Source organism: Bos indicus, chromosome 14 (genome assembly GCF_029378745.1).
Source record: "Bos indicus isolate NIAB-ARS_2022 breed Sahiwal x Tharparkar chromosome 14, NIAB-ARS_B.indTharparkar_mat_pri_1.0, whole genome shotgun sequence".
NCBI lineage: Eukaryota > Metazoa > Chordata > Mammalia > Artiodactyla > Bovidae > Bos > Bos indicus.
In genome coordinates, this window is record NC_091773.1 from 24,624,744 (window position 1) to 24,643,684 (window position 18,941).

The window sequence follows — 18,941 nt, forward strand, 5'->3', positions numbered from 1 at the left end:
GTTGAGAGTTTTATTCAAGGCAGTAGGTAGAAACTTTAAATGTGTGGATGCTTAGTAGCTCAGTCATGTCCAACTTTTTGCAACCCCATAGACTGCAGTCTGCCAAGCTTCTCTGTCCATGGAGATTCTCCAGGCAAGAATATTGGAGTGCGTTGCCATGCCCTTCTCCAGGATCCATACTTCTATTCTATAAGAAGCACCACAATGGCAACCTATGTTAATTTGTTGTCCCAAAAGCTATCGATAGACTGTTAGTCTTTCTGTAGATGAGTCAGCTGAGTCAGAGCTTGTTTGATTGGGTGGAATGGTGAAATGGGGAAGAGAGACACTCCTTTGGTCATCCCATTTTGTTTTTTCCCAACCTCCCTGCCTCCATGCCTCTACCTCGTCCCTGTCTTGTGACAGACTGGCTGGCGATTTGCAAGTGTTGATGTCCTCCAAAAATACCTACTTCGAAGTCTTGGCCACCGGTGGTGAAATGAGCAGAAAATTAAGAATATGTGGAATTTGTGAGTAAATAAAACAAGTTGGAATCACTGAGCTGCTGCTCAAAAGATTGAGTTTCACCAATTTTGGGAAAGGAAGAAGAGTCACAGAAAAGGTAACAAAGAACACACCTGACTGGTTGTGAAAGTAAACAGGGGAAGTTACTGTGTTGTATTGAGGGCAGGTAAGAAGTGGATGCTTAGGTGCATGAGTGAAAATATTGACAACGAGAGATTCTGTGACAGATGAGTGAGGGAAGGATGAGTGGGCGGAGAAGCTAAAAGGCATTCTGACATTTTGTTAAAACCTCCCGCAACATCCCGATCACTTGCAACTGATTTCTACAAATGTCAGAAATAGCATTGCTCATCCTGTAACACCAGGTAACTGAAAAATAGAACGCCTCCATGAAATTCTGAGTATATCTTTACCAAACACTGAGAAGCCAGAACATCTGCTTTAAAGAGTTCAGGGGAAAAATACACGTTGAACACTAAAGACTCTAGTGTTTTAAAGAGAAGAAATTGGTGATTAAGCATCGTTACCATCTGTGGTTCAGGGACCTCATGTTTCCTGACTTTTCCTTTTCTCCTTATTCTCTCTGGCTTATCTATTTTGCTCGTTAGATGCTCTATGGTATAATGGTAGAAAGGAGGAGAAAAAATCCAAATTAGTTCATTTTTTCTGGCTACTAATGAACTGATTTAATATTTGATTAGGAAGAGGCTGGAATGAAATTAGAGACTCCAGTTATTTGTTTCACCTCTGATTTTTTTATTCTGGGGAAAATAAGAATTCATGAGCTCTATACAAAATAGATGGATGATGTTTCTATTATGGAAGTAGATAAATATTCTAAGCTCACAGTTGTCAGAAATACTTTAAAAACTCTCCTTAGTACATTATTTTACCCAGTCTATGAGAATGCACAGGGCATGTATATTAGTCTAATATTTCACGTACTGCACAAGTAAATTCTGATGGCTTAACCCTTTCGAAATAGTTTAAAATCTTGAAGTAACTGGGAGTTCTGAGCCAGATGAAAATAAGAGTTCATTTATTTCAAAGAAGTGGGCACAACATCTTAGTACTGAAGCCTAGATGTTTCATAGATGGAAAGGACCTGCACAGATTCAAACCCTCTCCATCACTAATTGGTTACAGATGATATTTGGCAATCTAGCCTTCCTCAGGAAATTTTTATATGTGTTCGGTGTGAATAACAGAATAGGAAAATCAATTCAATTCAGTTCAATTAAACTGACAGCATCTGCATGTCCTAAACAGTCTCAGCTCCTGGGGGCAATCCTTGTTATTCCTGGTAATGGATCAGTTCAACAGCTCCAAATCTCAGAGGCCAATGACACCTACTTCTCCTTCATCTGTACCCTTCCCGGGAGAGTTTCCGGCTCCTGCTAAATCTAGATTGACTCACCTTCCCGTGTTTGTCCTTTCAGCTTCTCCAGCATTTTTGTGAGTGGTTCCCTGTATTCACATCCCTGTTTCCTGCCTGCCTGGATCCTGACTCATGCTTGGGGGATAATAATATCATTATTGACAGTGTAGGAAAAGACTGTTAGGGGCCCCAGAGACAACTGAGGGGAGTCAGGTACAGTAGTTGTTTGCTTGAAATGTCCAATCCATGGTAGTCTGGTATTTATGTACATACTATAGCATACAAGGGGGTTCCCTGGTAGCTCAGACAGTAAAGAATCTGCCTGCAATGCAGGAGAACTGGGCTCGAGCCCTGGGTTGAGAAGATCCCCTGGAGAAGGGGATGGCTACCCTTTCCAGCATGCTTGCCTAGAGAATTCCATGAACAGAGGAACCTGGAGGGCTACAGTCCATGGGGTCACAAAGAGTTGGACACAACTGAAGCGACTTAGCAGCAGCACAGAATACAAGATCATGTCCTAGCAATGTCAGATTGCTAGAAATGGGACTTCCCTGGTGATTTGTGGCTAAGACTCCAAGATCGCAATTCAGGGGCCCTGGGTTCCATCCCTGAGAGCTAGATCCCACATGCTGCAACGAAGAGGTCCCATGCCGCAAGCAAAAGACCTGGCACAGCCAAATAAACAACTATTGAAAAAACAAATTGCTAGATGTGTGTAACCACAGACTTCTATCTTCTAAACTCATCTTGTCTTAGAGCAGTAGCAACAATTCACAGATGCTGCCGGTCCAGAGACAAAGCAGTGTGAGTAGTACCAGTCCAGTAAAGGGCTAGAAAGAGAACTTCCCTAAGGATCAGAAAATGGGGTGGGAGTTAGAGATGAAAATTCTGCTGCTGCTGCTGCTCTAATTCGCTTCAGTCGTGTCTAACTCTGTGTGACCCCATAGACGGCAGCCCACCAGGCTCCGCCATCCGTGGGATTCTCCAAGCAAGAATACTGGAGTGGGTTGCCATTTCCTTCTCCAATGCATGAAAGTGAAAAGTGAAAGTGAAGTCGTTCAGTCGTGTCCTACTCTTAGCGACCCCATGGACTGCAGCCTACCAGGCTCCTCCGTCCATGGGCTTTTCCAGGCAAGAGTACTGGAGTGGGGTGCCATTGCCTTCTCTGGAAAATTCTGCAGTTACAGGCAAATTGATGGTAGCTGGAGATATGGAACTGGGGAAACAACCCATAGGAAGAGTGATGAGCACAAGCAGGCTGAGGGCAGAACATCACAGGCACTAGATGTAGCCAAAGGTAAGCAGACAGTCTGAGAAAAACGAGGAGCGAGGGTGGGAGCAGAAGGGCCCGTGGAGACAGAAGTGTGGGCTGGGGGCAGGCCACTTGGGTCCACTGAGGTGGGCGCCCTGCCCAGAATGCCTCAAACAGGCATTGAGTTCCATGTGCTCTGCTAATTAAGTCAGGCTGCAATGTCTGTGTATCCCTCAAATTCATACATTGAAATCATGCTCCCCGCCTTCAAAGTGACGATATTAGTAGGTGAGGCCTTGGAGGTGATCAGGTCATGAGAGTGGGGCTCTCAGGAGTGGGGTTAGTGCCCTCATAAAGGAGACCCCCAAAGAGCTCCTTGTCCCTTCCCCTGCGCCATCTGAGGACATAAGGAGAAGCTGGGCTCACATCAGGGGCTGCCTTTATCTTGGACTTCCTGGCCTCCAACACTGTGAGAAAATAAATTTCTGTGGTTTATAAGCAACTCAGTCTATGGCATTTGTGTTGTAGCAGCCCAAACAAAATAAGACACAGGCACATGAACATATGACATCATTTAGAAAACATCCCATCCAAATAGTTAACATAAAGTTGGAAGAGCTTACTTGAAAAATCTAATCACAGAGAACACTGCCTTCACTGATAAAACAAACATGAAGCGTCAGTACTGACAAGACTTTCTGGGGTGATGAGAGAAATGTTTTTTCTCTGTGCCTCCACCATGTGGCTAATGGCACTTGAAAAGTGGCTAGTGGCACTGAGAAACTGAAGCCTTCATTCAATCTAATTTTGAAATTTTAATAGCTCACATGGTTAAGGACTGTATTATTGGGCAGGTAATTCATATAACTCACAGGCAAGGTTGATTTAGAGTAAAAGATTCGTAGGTTTTGGCACCCTATGAACCAGCCTTTAAATTCCCTAATTACTAACTCCATGACCTTGGATACCTCACTCACCTTCCCTGGGCCTGAGTTTCTTCTTAATAAAATGGGGATCACAATATTTATGTTTAGGGCCATTGTGATGAATGGAAATGAGGCATGTATACCACCTAGCACAGATCTGTGAGTGCATGCTGAGTCATTTCAGTTGTGCCCAACTCTTTGCAACCCGGTGGATTGTAGCCCTCCAGGCTCCTCTGTCCATGGGATTCTCCAGACCAAAACACTGAGTGGGTTGCCCTGCCATCCTCCAGGGGACCTTCCTGACCCAGGGATTGAACCCTCGTCTCTTAAGTCTCCTGCTTTGGCAGGTGGGTTCTTTACCACTAGCACCACCTGGGAAGCACAGACCTGGTACCCAAGAAATGAGAGCTATTACTAGTATTAAATGATGTGAGTCAGTACTCCTTGGACATAACTCAACTGTTTGGATTCATCGATCATTAGCATGAACATGTAATAAACTGTGCAATGTGCAATAAAGATAACCCCTGGCTATTACCTGTGGTGGAGTCACCTCTTCCTATAGCAACTGGTGGTGCTTTTCTACTTAGAGGTTCTCTTATCTCCGCTTTGCCATGAGCTGTGCTTTTTCAGCCTGATTGCTTCTAGCAAACCTTCCTCCTCCTAAGGAGCATCCCTCAGTGCTTCTTCTATAACCTCGGCTGTTCAGAGGAAAAGAAAAATCAAGCTTGTTCAACAATAACTATAATTTTACATACAATCCTAAATTCAAGGAGTCCTTTCCTGTGGAATGAAGAGCAGGTATTCACAGAACTTATTTACCTTCACCCTGGCTCAATATCACAATCTCCTGGGGGATTTTTTTTAGTACACAAGTCTATCCCTCTTCCCCCGACACCAGAGAGGTGGTGTCTTAGGGGCATTCAAGAGATTCTGTTTTAGGGTCTGAAAAGCAGTGATGTATGCCCTGTTCCTAGAATGGGTTCCGGACAGATGGGGTTGTTGGATCCGTGGTGAACTGAGAGTCACAGTGCTTTTGGGCAGGGAAATGGCACTGACATCACATGGATCTGATGTATGGACGTGGGAAAACTCTGGATGTTTGATTGACATTTTCACTGGGGAATCATAGCCAATCATTTGAATAAATGTCATTCACGGCTGGGCCAGGATTTCAGAACTACTCTTTCCTTTCTTCCTAAGCTACTCTGTCCCGATTCTGGAGATGGTTCACCTCCTTGTACTGTTCTTTTCTGGGGCTCAGATCTGTTTATGATGTATTACTATTTGGCTTACAGGCTTTTATACATGAAATCTCACTGGTTGTCCACACAATTGGGTGTGTACCCATGTGAAGAAAGACTGGTGAAAACTCTGAATAAGGATCAGAATTCCCGTAAGAAAATACCCTTGGAATCAGAGGTTCAAAGCAATGCCTTTGTGTGCATGCAGCCCACTCCCTCACCACCAACACTCCTATCATTCACGGATCTGTGAGTAATGGCTAAGCAACCCGCTGACTGGGGTGTGAATGCTTATAGGGTACTAGTCGAATATTGTTATCTACTTTTAGACACAAGAATCTCTGAGACAAAAGAATTTCAAGCACAGGCCAACAGCCTACTTCTCCTGATGAGTAAAATTCCAGCATGACGAACCAAAGTCAGCAGTCCCCCAGAGTTTGTAGCAGACCCTACAATTGTGATTCCAGAAAGGAAATGTTTTATATCAGCAAATACTGGGGATTATGAAGGCTCCTGTCATTGGAATAATTAAGACAAAGACATTTACTGGGATATTCTAGTTTTACGGTGTTGTTATCCTCTTTCTCGTTTTCTAACCACATCTTTTATTAATTTTTGCTTTTGGGAAGGACAAAGTGAAAATATGGAATCTACCCTGGGCAACAGTAATGCCCTAAATGACACCCTTAGTCCTGTCTCAAGGCAAGCCTTCCTGATAAGCGACTGTCTTGTCATCTACTTTATTACGAAGGCCATTTAGGTGACAAGGAAGCTGCACTGTTTGGCTACATTCCTGATTTTCAGAGTCTAGGTCTTATGGGAATTGTTTACGGCTTTTTAAGTGAGTATTTTGGAAAGTAACGTAGCTCAAAATAGAATAAGCTAAAAAGACAATTTATTGGTGCATTTCCTCAGATGTCCAGCAGTTCTAACTGGTTTCAGAGATGGCTGCCCATGAAAAGTTAAAGTGTTAGTAGATGATTAAGTGAAGATGTCATTAGTCTGTTAGTCACTCAGTTGTGTCTGACTCTTTACAGTCCCATGTACTGTAGCCTGCAGGCTCCTCTGTCCTTGGGATCCTCCAGGCAAGAATATTGGAGTGGGTTGCCATTTCGTCCTCCAGGGGATCTTGCCGGCCCAGCAATCGAACTCCTATCTGCTGCACTGCAGATGGGTTCTTCGCCGTCTGAGCCACCAGGCTGCCCGGAGGGGCTTGTTACTGTTGTCAGGGCTCTACCTGTTTCCCTGGCTCAGGTGGTTTTCCTCTCTAATAGGTTTCCTCCAGCTGCTGCAGGTTTCCATGGCATGGTCTCAGAAGCTGCCATATCAGTTCAGAAAAAGGATCACCCCCCTCATTAGAACATGTGCCAGCCCCCCTCCACTCTGTGCCAGAGATGAGATGCACTCTGATTGACAGACCTGGGTCATGTGCTCCTGCAATGTCGATGGAGGTGTGTCATACACAAAGGCAGGAAGCAATTCCCAAAAGGAAGAGGTTGGGGTAAAGATATTAATTTTTTTTAATAGACGATTGGAGTGAGAAAGGTTGGTTCCATTTGCTATGGGAGGGATGAAAAATCACTTCATTCCACTGTTACATGACTTTGGGAGTTAATGGAGACCACAGCATAGTCTGTGATCACATGGAATGCATTAGTATGCCAGAGGAAAGTTCCATTGAAAACCCAGTATCATGTCACTTTCTTAAAATGGTTCTCTTGTAAAAAGCCAAAGACTTATTATAGGAGCCTGAGTTTTCTTTATTTGATAATTTCGGAACTTGCATGAAACAAGAGTCACATAATTCAAATATAGATGATCCTTCTGAGAAAACAGGATGAATGTGACTGCATTTCAAATGTGCTAAAGATATAAAATAAAATTTTGCTACATATTTTAGAGAAGTAATTATGTTGTGAACTCATATCTCATTCAAAATCAACCATTTTGATAAATACAGATTTTCTCTTTTAGCATTCCCAATAGTAAACGCTAAACTAGAATGGGTTTAATCTTCCTAAAACAATAAAACCCTCAAAATCCCAAACAAGTTATTAGGCAAATCAAAAGAAAAAGCATTACCAAACCATGCATTATCAGATAAATAAGGATGCACCCGGAAACAATTACTTAATTTCTAACCATCAGTTGGTCCATACTCTAGGGGTGGTACATGGTACCCTAAGATTTTTTTCCTATATTCTCTAATGTTTTCTTCAAATATTTTTTGGAGTCTCAAAAATACCTTCAGCATGTGTGTGGAACCTAAAAAAATGGTACGGATGATCTTTTTTACAAAGCAGAGACAAAGACGCAGATGTAGAGAACAAAAGTATGGATACCAAGGAGGAAAAGGGTGGGTGGCATGAACTGGGAGACTGGGATTGACATATACACATTACTGATACTCAGTGCGTTGTGGTGACCTATATGGCAAGGAAATACAAAAAAGAGATTTATGTGTACCTTTATTGACTATGCCAAAGCCTTTGACTGTGTGGATCACAATAAACTGTGGGAAATTCTGAAAGAGATGGGAATATCAGACCACCTGACCTGCCTCTTGAGAAATCTGTATGCAGGTCAGGAAGCAACAGTTAGAACTGGACATGGAACAACAGACTGGTTCCAAATAGGAAAAGGAGTACGTCAAGGCTGTATATTGTCACCCTGTTTATTTAATTCATATGCAAAGTACATCATGAGAAACGCTGGGCTGGAAGAAGCACAAGCTGGAATCAAGATTGCTGGGAGAAATATCAATAACCTCAGATATGCAGATGACACCACCCTTATGGCAGAAAGTGAAGAGGAACTAAAGGGCCTCTTAATGAAAGTGAAAGTGGAGAGTGAAAAAGTTGGCTTAAAGCTCAACATTCAGAAAACGAAGATCATGGCATCTGGTCCCATCACTTCATGGCAAATAGATGGAATTTATTTTGGGGGGCTCCAAAATCACTGCAGATGGTGACTGCAGCCATGAAATTAAAAGACGCTTACTCCTTGGAAGGAAAGTTATGACCAACCTAGATAGCATATTCAAAAGCAGAGACATTACTTTGCCAACAAACGTCCTTCTAGTCAAGGCTATGGTTTTTCCTGTGGTCATGTATGGATGTGAGAGTTGGACTGTGAAGAAGGCTGAGTGCTGAAGAATTGATGCTTTTGAACTGTGGTGTTGGAGAAGACTCTTGAGAGTCCCTTGGACTGCAAGGAGATCCAACCAGTCCATTCTGAAGGAGATCAGCCCTGGGATTTCTTTGGAAGGAATGATGCTAAAGCTGAAACTCCAGTACTTTGGCCACCTCATACAAAGAGTTGACTCATTGGAAAAGACTCTGATGCTGGGAGGGATTGGGGGCAGGAGGAGAAGGGGACGACACAAGATGAGATGGCTGGATGGCATCACTGACTGGATGGATGTGAGTCTGAGTGAACTCCGGGAGTTGGTGATGGACAGGGAGGCCTGGCGTGCTGCGATTCATGGGGTCTCAAAGAGTCGGACACGACTGAGCGACTGAACTGAACTGAACTGATAGCTGATTCACTTTGCTGTAGAGCAGAAACTAATAGAACATTATGAAGAACCTATGTATTGAGATCTTCCCAGGTGGCTCAGTGGGAAAGAATCCGCCTGCCAATGCAGGAGACACAGGAGATGCAACCACACTCAAATAAAAATTAAATAAAAAAATTAAAAAAGCAAAACAAAACCAACCAACAAACCAAAAAAAAAAGCCTCCAGAAATTTAGTTTACAAATATTGAGAGGGTGTATCTGAGTAGATGAAAGTTAGTCAATAGAGAATGTTGTCAGGCACCAACATCTAGGTAGGTGGACTGGCGAGTTCTCACACTCACAGAACAGGCTCCAGGTTTGGGGTTTCCAGGCAGTTAAGATCCAGCGCTTCTCCAACCCGGAGGGAGTGGGGGGCCAATGCAGGAGCGCTTTGGAGGCGGAGCGTGGCGGGGGGGGGCCGCTGAGATGGGAGTGAGGGGTGGGGATGATCTGGGGGAGGTGCTAGAAGGGGGGGTTGCGGGAGGGGTGGGGCCGGGGGCGGGGCGCTCGGGGGCGTGCACACCGGCGGGGACACGCGCTCCCGGCCGCGGCAAGTCGCTCCAAGTTCCCTCCCTCGCTCCCTGGCGCTGGCAGCCGGAGCCCTCCCACTCGGCTCAGACCGAGCCGCCGCGGCCGCCGCCAGCTCGGCCCCCCAACGCCTCGCGCCCCGGACCCCGTGGCCTTCCCAGTCCCTCGCTCTGCCCTCCGGTGGCTCCGGCGGCCCGGCCCCCGTCCCTCGCGGGCCTCGACTCCTTCTCCCCGCCGTCCCCGGAGCCCGGTGCCCGGCTCGAGCCGCACAGGGGAGCGCGGCCGAGGTAAGGCTGGGCCGGGGGCCGAGTTGGGGGGCAGAGCCGCGCCCCGATCGCGCACAACGCCGAAGCTGCGCGCGGCCGCGGAGCAGCTGGGTCCGCCCCTGTAGCTCCCGCCAAGCCTGGGTCTCGGTTCAACGGGGCGCGCGGGCCGCGTGGCCCGGACCGACCCCGGCCGGCGTTCCGGGCCGCGAGCTCGCCGCGCGCCGGGGGTTGGCTGGAGGCCGGAGCCGGGGCCCGGCGAGCTGGGCGCGCGGGTAGGCGCTCCTCCCGGGACCCCCTCGTCCAGGGCCCCCCCGCTCGGCCTCTCATCTCTGGTCCTGAGTACTTTGCGAGTATCGGTCTCTTTTCCTCGTGGGCTGGGAATTCCTGCAAGATATGCAGATTCCGAGGCCCCGAAAGTTTGTTTTGGGGGACCCCCTCGGGCCCCATTCGTGGTCTCAATTGTCTGGACTTTCTTTGAAAGCGTTCAGATCTGAAATAGAATTAAGTGACCCCTGGCGCGCTGGCTCCCCATCACCCGCGGAGCTGGGAGCCCGGCTGCCGAGCGCGCTTCCTAGGGGCTCTGCTGCTGGTGGTGGGGGACCCGGGCGGTGACAGCTCTCCTGCAGGGTGCAGGCCGGGAGGGAAGCGAGGGAACTTCGCCGTGAGCTCAAATCCCTCCGCAGAGCGGAAAGCGAGCACCTGATGCCCGGTTTTTTAACCCTTAAGAGTTGGTGTTCAGCTTTATTGAGCCGCAAAAAGTAAGCAGGCTTTCTTTCCCGCCCGAGATAGGAGCTAACTTTGTGTTTTTCCTGCCGGCCACGTCCTGTTCACAACCTCGCACACAAATGTAACAACACTGCGTGGCTGGTATGGTCAGGGCTGCGCGCTGGTCTGATTTTGAGGAGGCGGATAGTAGAGTAAGCATTTTTTGCAGTATAAATAGTAAATGACTGTAAACGACTTCCATTTTCTTCATTTCCCCTGTTGGAGTTCAAGTTATTTATTTAGCCTTTTCCTTCCAATTTACACTTAGAGTCGTTCCATGGAAAATACCCGAATTAACTTGTACTTATTTTGCGACGTCACCACTCCTAGTCATTCCAATGAGCTATTTCTTAAGTACAGTTATTCTGACATAAGGGTTTTATGGTAAGCCAGCCTTCTTCCTTGAGTTAACACTCCATCGACTTGCCCTATGGTATTTAATCTGTGCCATTACTATAGATGGTATTTTGACAACCTGATAATCTGTAAAGAGCTTAGCATTGTGCCCTCCGGGACGTGGTGCTAGGGAAGTGTCAGCTGGTTTTATTTATAATTTTTATTATCAGTCCATATGTTTTTTTCTCTATGGAAAATGGTTGTTTTAATTCCCGATCTTTTAATTTATGGTCTGTTTTATGTCTGCGGTTTAGTTTTAGATCAGGATTGAGGTTGGGTTGTTGTTTTGCTTATGACAGACAGGCTGTTGTATGTGTTCTTATACACGAGATATAGCAGATTTCAGAATGAGAACACAGTTCTGCACATGCTCATATACAGGCACACTTCACGAGACCTCATTATCCTTAAGGGCCTCCTTGTCTAGGGAGAAGCCTAGACATTAGGAGAAACCTGGGCTCTGATCCCCATCCTGAACCCCCTTGTTCTGTAGGTTTAGAATCATACTTTCAATTCCTTGTGGCTGCTACCACAGCAGTTAGGTGGTTCGCACTGTGTCAAAAGGTAATAAAGATAAATACGTGTACCCTTTATATCTACATCAGCCAGAACACATAATTCTTATCCGTGCTTTAAAATCTGCGGAGTAAAATCTGCTAGTGTAACTAGCAAAGAAAAATCAAAGTGGCTTAATGATCATGTGTTCATAACAGAAAGATGATGTCTGTTACCTAGATATTTGAAAAGATTGTTAGGAGTTAACCCTCATTTTGGGGTTTCCCCCCTACTCACCACTTTTAACTTTGAAGTGACATCTTTTTCATTCCTAAATAGTTTTCTTAGCTTAAGCCAAGCTCAATGTTAACTCGTGGGGCCTGCAGAGCTGGGCTGCTGTGGGGACCATGTGGCAGTAGATGGTGCTGTGACTGGTGCTGGTGGGCTGACGTGTGTGATCCAATGGAGTTGGAGGAGGGATTCCTTTCTCAGTTTTGTTTCTCGTCCTCTCCCCAAAATACACTCTTTCTGCACTGATACCTTCTAACAATCTTCTTAGGAATAGACTTTTAAGAAAAGTTTGGTCTTTGCATTTTCAGCTTTTTACAACTATTGGCCAAATTCTTCTCTCTGAAAAATTCCAGGTGTTAAGAATAATTCTAGGTATTCCAGGTGTTAAGACAAACATTGTCGGCCAAAATTTGATTTAGTTGACTGTACCCTGGACCCCTCTTTTCCCCTAACAGAGGAAGATTGATCATTCTGAGCCTAGAGGATCTCTCAGCAAACCTGGGCTTTTTTCTTTTTCTCCTCAACACTCAACTCCTAGGAGAGAAAAACAAATAAGAAACCTACTCACTTACTGACTTTAAGACAGCCACTTACTAGAGTGAATTCTCGTGTATTCTGGTTTTTACTGTCATTCTGCCACTCCATACAATGCTGCAAGAATTGAAATTCAGGCTGAAGCCTCTGGAGCTCTGCAAAGGCATGACTCATCCACGAAAAATATATTCACTCCACTTAGTACAGCACCGAGCAGAGGAGGTAGCGCAGGAACGAGGGGGTTCTGGATTGTAATGAGGATTATCTCTCTGGCCAGCGTGGGCACTGGCTGAGTTCCAGGCAAATGACGCTGCATCCTCTAAACTCCTGCAGCACAGGGTCCTTGCTGTTATCTTCTTGCTTCAGGTGAGGCTAAGTGACCTGGCTGAGTCATGGAGCTCCGGAGAAGCAAAGCTGCAGTTTTAACTCAGGTGTGCCTGTGTCCTGGTGGCTCAGTGGTAAAGAATCCACCTGCCAATGCAAGTAGGTTCAATCCCTGGGTCGGGAAGATCATCTGGAGAAGGCAGTGGCAACCCACTTCAGTATTCTTGCCTGGGAAATATGGACAGAGAGCCTGGCGGGCTACAGTCCATGAGGTCTGAAAGAGTCAGAGATAACTACGCACGCATGCATACACATAAATGTAGTATTGATTCTAAATTTTGTTGGGATAAGCTATGGAGTGATTTGTGTGGAAGATTTTGGTGAACAGTAGTAAGGAAATTTAGCGTTTTGTTGTTCATAGATGTCATGGTCCAAACAATTAGTTCAAGTCATTAGATACCAGCGAGGAAATGTATTGCAGAATACACTTTCGTTGTTTTTAAACCCAGGTTTGTTTCTGGTCTGTCTTTATGTGATACAAAATTCTTGAAGTTAAATCATACATCTTCTCTCTTATTCTGACATGTTTGATTCCCTCCTGCTTGTGAGAAAGGCCTGGGAGTGATTTTCACATTTTTAACTTTTTGCAGTTTGAGTCCCCTAAGGATAATCACGTAAGAACACAGCATTTAAAGACATGAGACTTGTTTTTAATTTTTTTTTAAGGAAACATTAGTAGGTGAAGCAAATTGCTTCCTTTTTCCAGTATGATTAAACAATTCTAAAGTGGAACTGGCACTAAAGATGGAATTTGAACATTATAAACACTTTAGGGAGAAGTTCAAAGGTGAAAACTCAGCCCAAGGAAACAATACGTCATTTGGCAAACAGATTTCTAGAAAAATTATAAGAATTCTGTGCTGTGTTTTATACATCAGAGCAAGATCAGTGGGTTTTGAAATTGTCCATTTCCAGGTAAAGCTTTTAAAATTACAGTTTGGAAGCATATGGGAAATTTTGGAGTAGTTAGGTTGTAATGCAAAGCATTTCCCGCCCCGCTCAGGGCCCTGTTAGAAGTTACTTTCATCTTTTTTGTCTTTTTCAGGAAGAATCACTGATACTTTTCAAAATAGCTCTTCTTGGCAGCATTTTTTTGGTCCCATTGACTGGAAGGTAATGAAAATAAAGTAATTATGTGAAATAATGTAGTTTAGTAATTTCTTCTATTATGATTGCTATATTAAACAGATATTTATAGAGGGTTCTTTGTGTGGCAGGTCCTGGAGATAAGTAGTGCCCAGGAAAGACAAGGTCCCTGCCTCATTGAGGGATTCTGGTGTAAAGTGGGACAAAATAGATGAAGTAAACAAGTAACTGAAAAGCTAATTTGAAGCAGTAATAATTGCAGTCAAGACTGAGGGTGGCATTCATATCTGAGGACCTCATGGAGGCTGATTGAGTGGAGACATTATGTGAGAAAAAGAAGCAACCTCTGGAAGGTCTCTGGGCCGAGAAGACAGACAGCCTGTGCAAAGGCCCCGTGACCTTTGTGAGGAACAGGGGACAGTAGCAGAGGAGGTGAGCAGGGCCTTCCTTGAGGACCCAGGGTGAGGGAGGGGGGGGTTTCTCTGTATTCTGTATGCAGTGGGTCCTGCTGGAGGGTGAGACTCGCTCTCATTCTCAGGTTGGCAGCTCAGTGTGCCCACCTCGTGGTGACCAGTACCAACTGGGCTGCAAGGAAAGCAGAGGAGATACGTTGAATTTCTGCTCACCTGACACACTGTTCCCTGGTGGCTCAGATGGTAATCTGCCTGCAGCATGGGAGACCAGGGTTCAATTCCTGGGTTGGGAAGATCCCCTGGAGAAGGGAATGGCTATCCACTCCAGTATTCTTGCCTGGAGAATCCCACAGACAGAGGAGCCTGGTGGGCTACAGTCCACCAGGTCGCAACGAGTCAGACACGACTGAACGGTTAACACTTTGACACAGTATTGCTCTAAGATGTGTCACTGCTGTGTACACCATTGAGAAAGAAAGCAAACTTCCCATTGAGCTCTGCCTGTAAGGACCCGCTGTGATGTGGATCCTCATTTCAGATGTCAACACTGGAAAATAGAGTTGCCTTAGATTTGGTGAAATCTGGTCTTTTCTGGAGACCAGGCTGAGAGGGCCTGCTGGTTTGTATTTCAGTTTTATTTGCGCCTGCATAATATGAGTTGAATTCTGTTATTTGGAAGGACCTGGGGGGAGGGGCTGTGTAGAGGGATCTCCTACCTCTGGATTGGAAGCTGGTGTAGAAAACTGCATCCCTTGTAAGTGACTTTCTGCTGCTTCACAACCGCGTGAGAAGGCATTTGCAGATAATGTTCCCACAGGTGGACTGCAGACTGTGGATGTCAGAGAATCAAGGGAACTGGGACAGTCAGGATCTGCCAAGCTCAAGGGGACACACAGACACTGTGTGCTCATTCAGAGTGGGCAGCACATCCCCTGGGAGCTCTGAGCTTTGTTTCTCTCTGTCACTGGGAGCAGGGCGGGGCGAGGCTTGGATAACCAGCCAGCAAACCAGTAAGCGGGTCCCGGAGAGGCTGGGAGAGGGCGCCTTGCTCACGGACCCCGTGTGGGTTTAAAGATTGGCTCTATGGGCTGAGCAGGTTCCTCAGGCTTCGGGAACCTCAGTTTCCTGATCTATCAGATGAGAAACTGTGGGACCCACTTCAGAGGATCATTGAGGGGTTTAAGGAGGATGGTGCTGGCAGACTAGCCAGCTGTCCGTGGAGCTTGGTTGGTGTCGGGGGTTACCACCTCTTGGATGTCATCTGTCCCTGCATCCGTCTTGAGGGTTCTCATTACACAAGTCACAGCGTGAGAGTCTCTTTTTGAGAGGCTCACCCCGACTGCTGAAGCTAAGGTCCCTCCTTCTCCAGCCACTCTCTGGCCCCCAGTCTCGTGGTATTTTCTTCAGCTCATTCCTAAGGGAAATTGTGTATGTGTTGTTGTTGTTATTATAAGCGTGTTTCTCCAGGTTGAGCAGGTCACTGTTGCAAGGACTGCTGTGTCCACAGGGCCTGGGACGAGGCTTATTTATCTACTGGCTGTGCAGGTGACACTGCTGACAACGGGTCCTTCCTATGGGACCCAAAGGATAGCAGGGCTCTTCTCTGACTGTTTTTTTGGCTGCAATGATGGGCCTTCCAGACCAGGGGTAGAATTCTGGGATCCAGCAAGCAGGCTCCAAGCCAGCCTTCAGAGAGGACTTTGGGGATGGAAGTTGGGGAAGAGGGAAAATTTCTATCTGGAAATACGGGTTTCTTGGAACTGTGGGACTGCTTATGGTTTTGCATTTCAGAGGGTGTCACCTGCTTCATCTTCCAGTAAATGTCACCAGAGGCTGATTACTTAATACCTGATATACCAGCTTATAGGCACCCTTCTCCTTCTATAAAGCACACCAGGAAATGTGGTGGGGAAGTGTGCCTGCTATACAAGGGACCGGGCTGTCACACGTCACACTGCTCTGCCCCCTGGGAAGCTGGCATTGGAATCAGGGTGGAGCTGGCAGCCTGGTGAACCTGCCCGGTCAGCCCTCTGGATCATGGGTTATTCCTCCCATTTCTAAGTCATATTTTGTTACTGGTGATGCTGTATCCATTATAATGGCTTTTGTTGCTTCACTGATTTTGATGCTATGTTTTTGTATTTTTTTGAAAAGGAAATCATTTTGGAAATAAGAATATTTGTTATTTTCTTCTCTAGGCTTTCATCTTTCCCAGTGTTTGCTTGTTGACTATAGTCTTTGGGTGAAGTTTAGCACATAAAATGCAAGGATATTTTCAAATTCTCGTGCAAACCCTCCAACCATCCTAGATGGGTGAGCCTGTTTACTCACCCACGTGAAAACTATTAATCATCTTCCAATCCCTGGCTCTCAGGGGGCCACCGTTTCCATCAGAAATGGACAGTTGGAAACTGGGAACTCAGTGGTGTTGGGAAATACCAGTGACCCCTGACAGCGCTTCTGTTTTGACTACATAGTTAGAACAAGGTGAGTTGGGAGGTTCTCTGTACACTTGACTATGAGTTGGGGATTTTTAAAATCCTTTTAGTCTATCCCTGGCCAGTGCTCACTCAAATGATCACTGATTGGAACGTTGTGATTTTAAGAATCAGACGTTTTTTCTTCCCGGTGAGTTTTGTTCTTGTTCAGTGACCTTGAAGGAAGAAGAGAAATCATTGTGGTGGTCTGGAATTCAGCTGGGTGCTCTTCCCAGCTCCTGTAGGCTTTGTTTTAACCTACAATAAGACTCGATGTCTAATCAGCCTTCTTACAGTTTTTGGTCAAAGTGGCCACCATCTTTCAGGGGATAGACTGGCTGTCTCATAACTTGTTCTGTAATTTAACGGAGATTATTTTTCTAATCCTTGTTAGTGAATTTATATTTACAACTCTTGTAGGGGAGTATTACAGAGTTGTATAAAATCTATCTTTTGGGGGAAGTTGAAATATTCTGTTAGGTCATGCTGGAGGATATGTGCAGTCTACCTGCGTTGTTTGGAATTCTTTTTTTTTGGCTGTGGTGGGTCTTCGTTGCTGTGCGGGTGCTCTCTCTGGTTGTGGTGTGCAGACTGCTCACTGTAGTGGCTTCTCTCACTGCAGAGCCTAGGGCCTGCAATAGTAGCAGGCTCAGCAGCTGCAGTTCTCGGGCTCTAGAGCACAGGCTCAGTAGTTGTGGCACACGGGCTTTGCTGCTCACGGCATGTGGAACCTTCCCAGTCTAGGGATCAAACTGGTATCCCTTGCCTTGCAAGGCAGATTCTTATCCCTGGACCGTCAGGGAAGTCCTTGGAATTTGGTTTTAAGCGAATTTTCCATACAAGTGATGGGAGGCCCATGCATGGGTGTGTGCGTGCTCAGTCATGTCTGACTCTTTGTGACCCCATGCACTGTAGCCCACCAGGCTCCTCTGTTGCAGGGATTTCCCAATCAAGACTACTGGAGTGGGTTGCCATTTCCTCCTTCAGGGGATCTTCCTGACTCAGGGCTCAAACCCGTTTCTCCTGTGTCTCCTGCATTGGCAGACAGATTCTTTACCACTGGGCCACCTGGGAAGCCCCCGGAGTCCTATGCATGGCAGGTAGTCTGAGTGGGGTTACACTTCTCCAGCTGTAACCCCCGTGCTCAGCATGAGCTTTGCAGCAGCCACGTTTCCCCAGGTAGGAGCTGCCCTGCCCTCACCGCAGCATGAAGGGTTCCAGCTCACCTGGTCAGGTGTGCTTATTGGATTTCTCCCACAGGAATTTTTCCTTTCAGAATCCACAGACACACATCTGAACCTCTTCGGTTGTTAATCCTCCATTGCTAATCCTCCATTGCTATTTCTGTGTGCCTTTTCCAGTAGAATCTCAGCGCAAAGCATTCAGCTTTTGAAAAGCTCTGTAGTTTCTCTGGCTCTTTTCCAAAAGGTGTTGAAGTGAGTTGAGTTCATGATCAAGAGACCACACCCTAAGGCCTTTTAATTAAGCAAACCAAAACGTTATCACATGTTCTTATACATTTTGTCTCAGGAATACTTAAGGATCTTCATTTTATTTATGTATTTATTTAGATGAGAAAAAGAGCGTCTATTAGCTCGCAATTTAAAATATAAAGCCCTTATCCCTCAGTGGCTTAAAATGGAACAATATCTTATACCTGAGGACAAGAGGAAGGGGTGCTCTCAGTTAGATGAACAGCTCTCCTGCCCCCAAAGTTTTATATTTATCACTGAAATTTACCTTTCTGATTTTATTTAATTTTTAACTTTTTATTTTGCACTGGAATATAGCCGATTAACAAATAATGTTGTGATGCTTTCAGGTGAACAGCATAGGGACTCAGCCATACGTTTACATGTACCCATTCTCCCACAAACTCCCCTCCCATCCAGGCTGCCACATGACATTGAGTGGAGTTCCCTGTGCTGTACATTAGGTCTTAAGGACCTTCACATTACTTTGGATTTTTCATTTTACCAGACAGTACTGACTATTCATGTATACCTTATATTGGTCTGGGTTCTCCACAGAAGCAGAACCAATAGGATCTCAATCTTGATCTCAACAAAGTTTATTGTAATAAATTGGCTCTTGGGGTTTTGCAGGCTGAGAAGTTTTAGAATGTTTTGTTTGCAGCAGGAACCGTAGCAGAGACAAGGGATCAGCCCCCGTGGGAGGGTGGGGGAGACTGGGTCTCAGCTCAGCCAGGTACAGAGAGATCGCATCCCCTCACCCGCCTTGTGGGATTCAGGTCCTCCACCAATGAGACGAGGCCACCTACATTGGGGAGGGCAACAACTGATCAGTCGCATATAACCAAAACATACTCATTTCTCCCAGAGCTCACATTTAGATCAACTCATTTAAAATGGTCTGGGCTTCCCTGAGGTTCCTTATCTGCTCCTGTCTGAATCATGAGTTGGTTTGAAACTAGAAATGACCAC

At 45.7% G+C, this 18,941-nt stretch overlaps 1 protein-coding gene across 1 annotated transcript in view; it reads left to right on the forward strand.

Moving 5' to 3' along the window:
- The first annotated feature begins 9,399 nt into the window (after nucleotides 1–9,399).
- Nucleotides 9,400–18,941, forward strand: part of FAM110B (family with sequence similarity 110 member B) — a 142,015-nt gene continuing 132,473 nt past the window's right edge. Inside the window, exon 1 of the mRNA XM_070802560.1 lies at nucleotides 9,400–9,677. The gene's annotated coding sequence lies outside the window, so the exon portion shown is untranslated. The remainder of the gene's footprint in view (nucleotides 9,678–18,941) is intronic.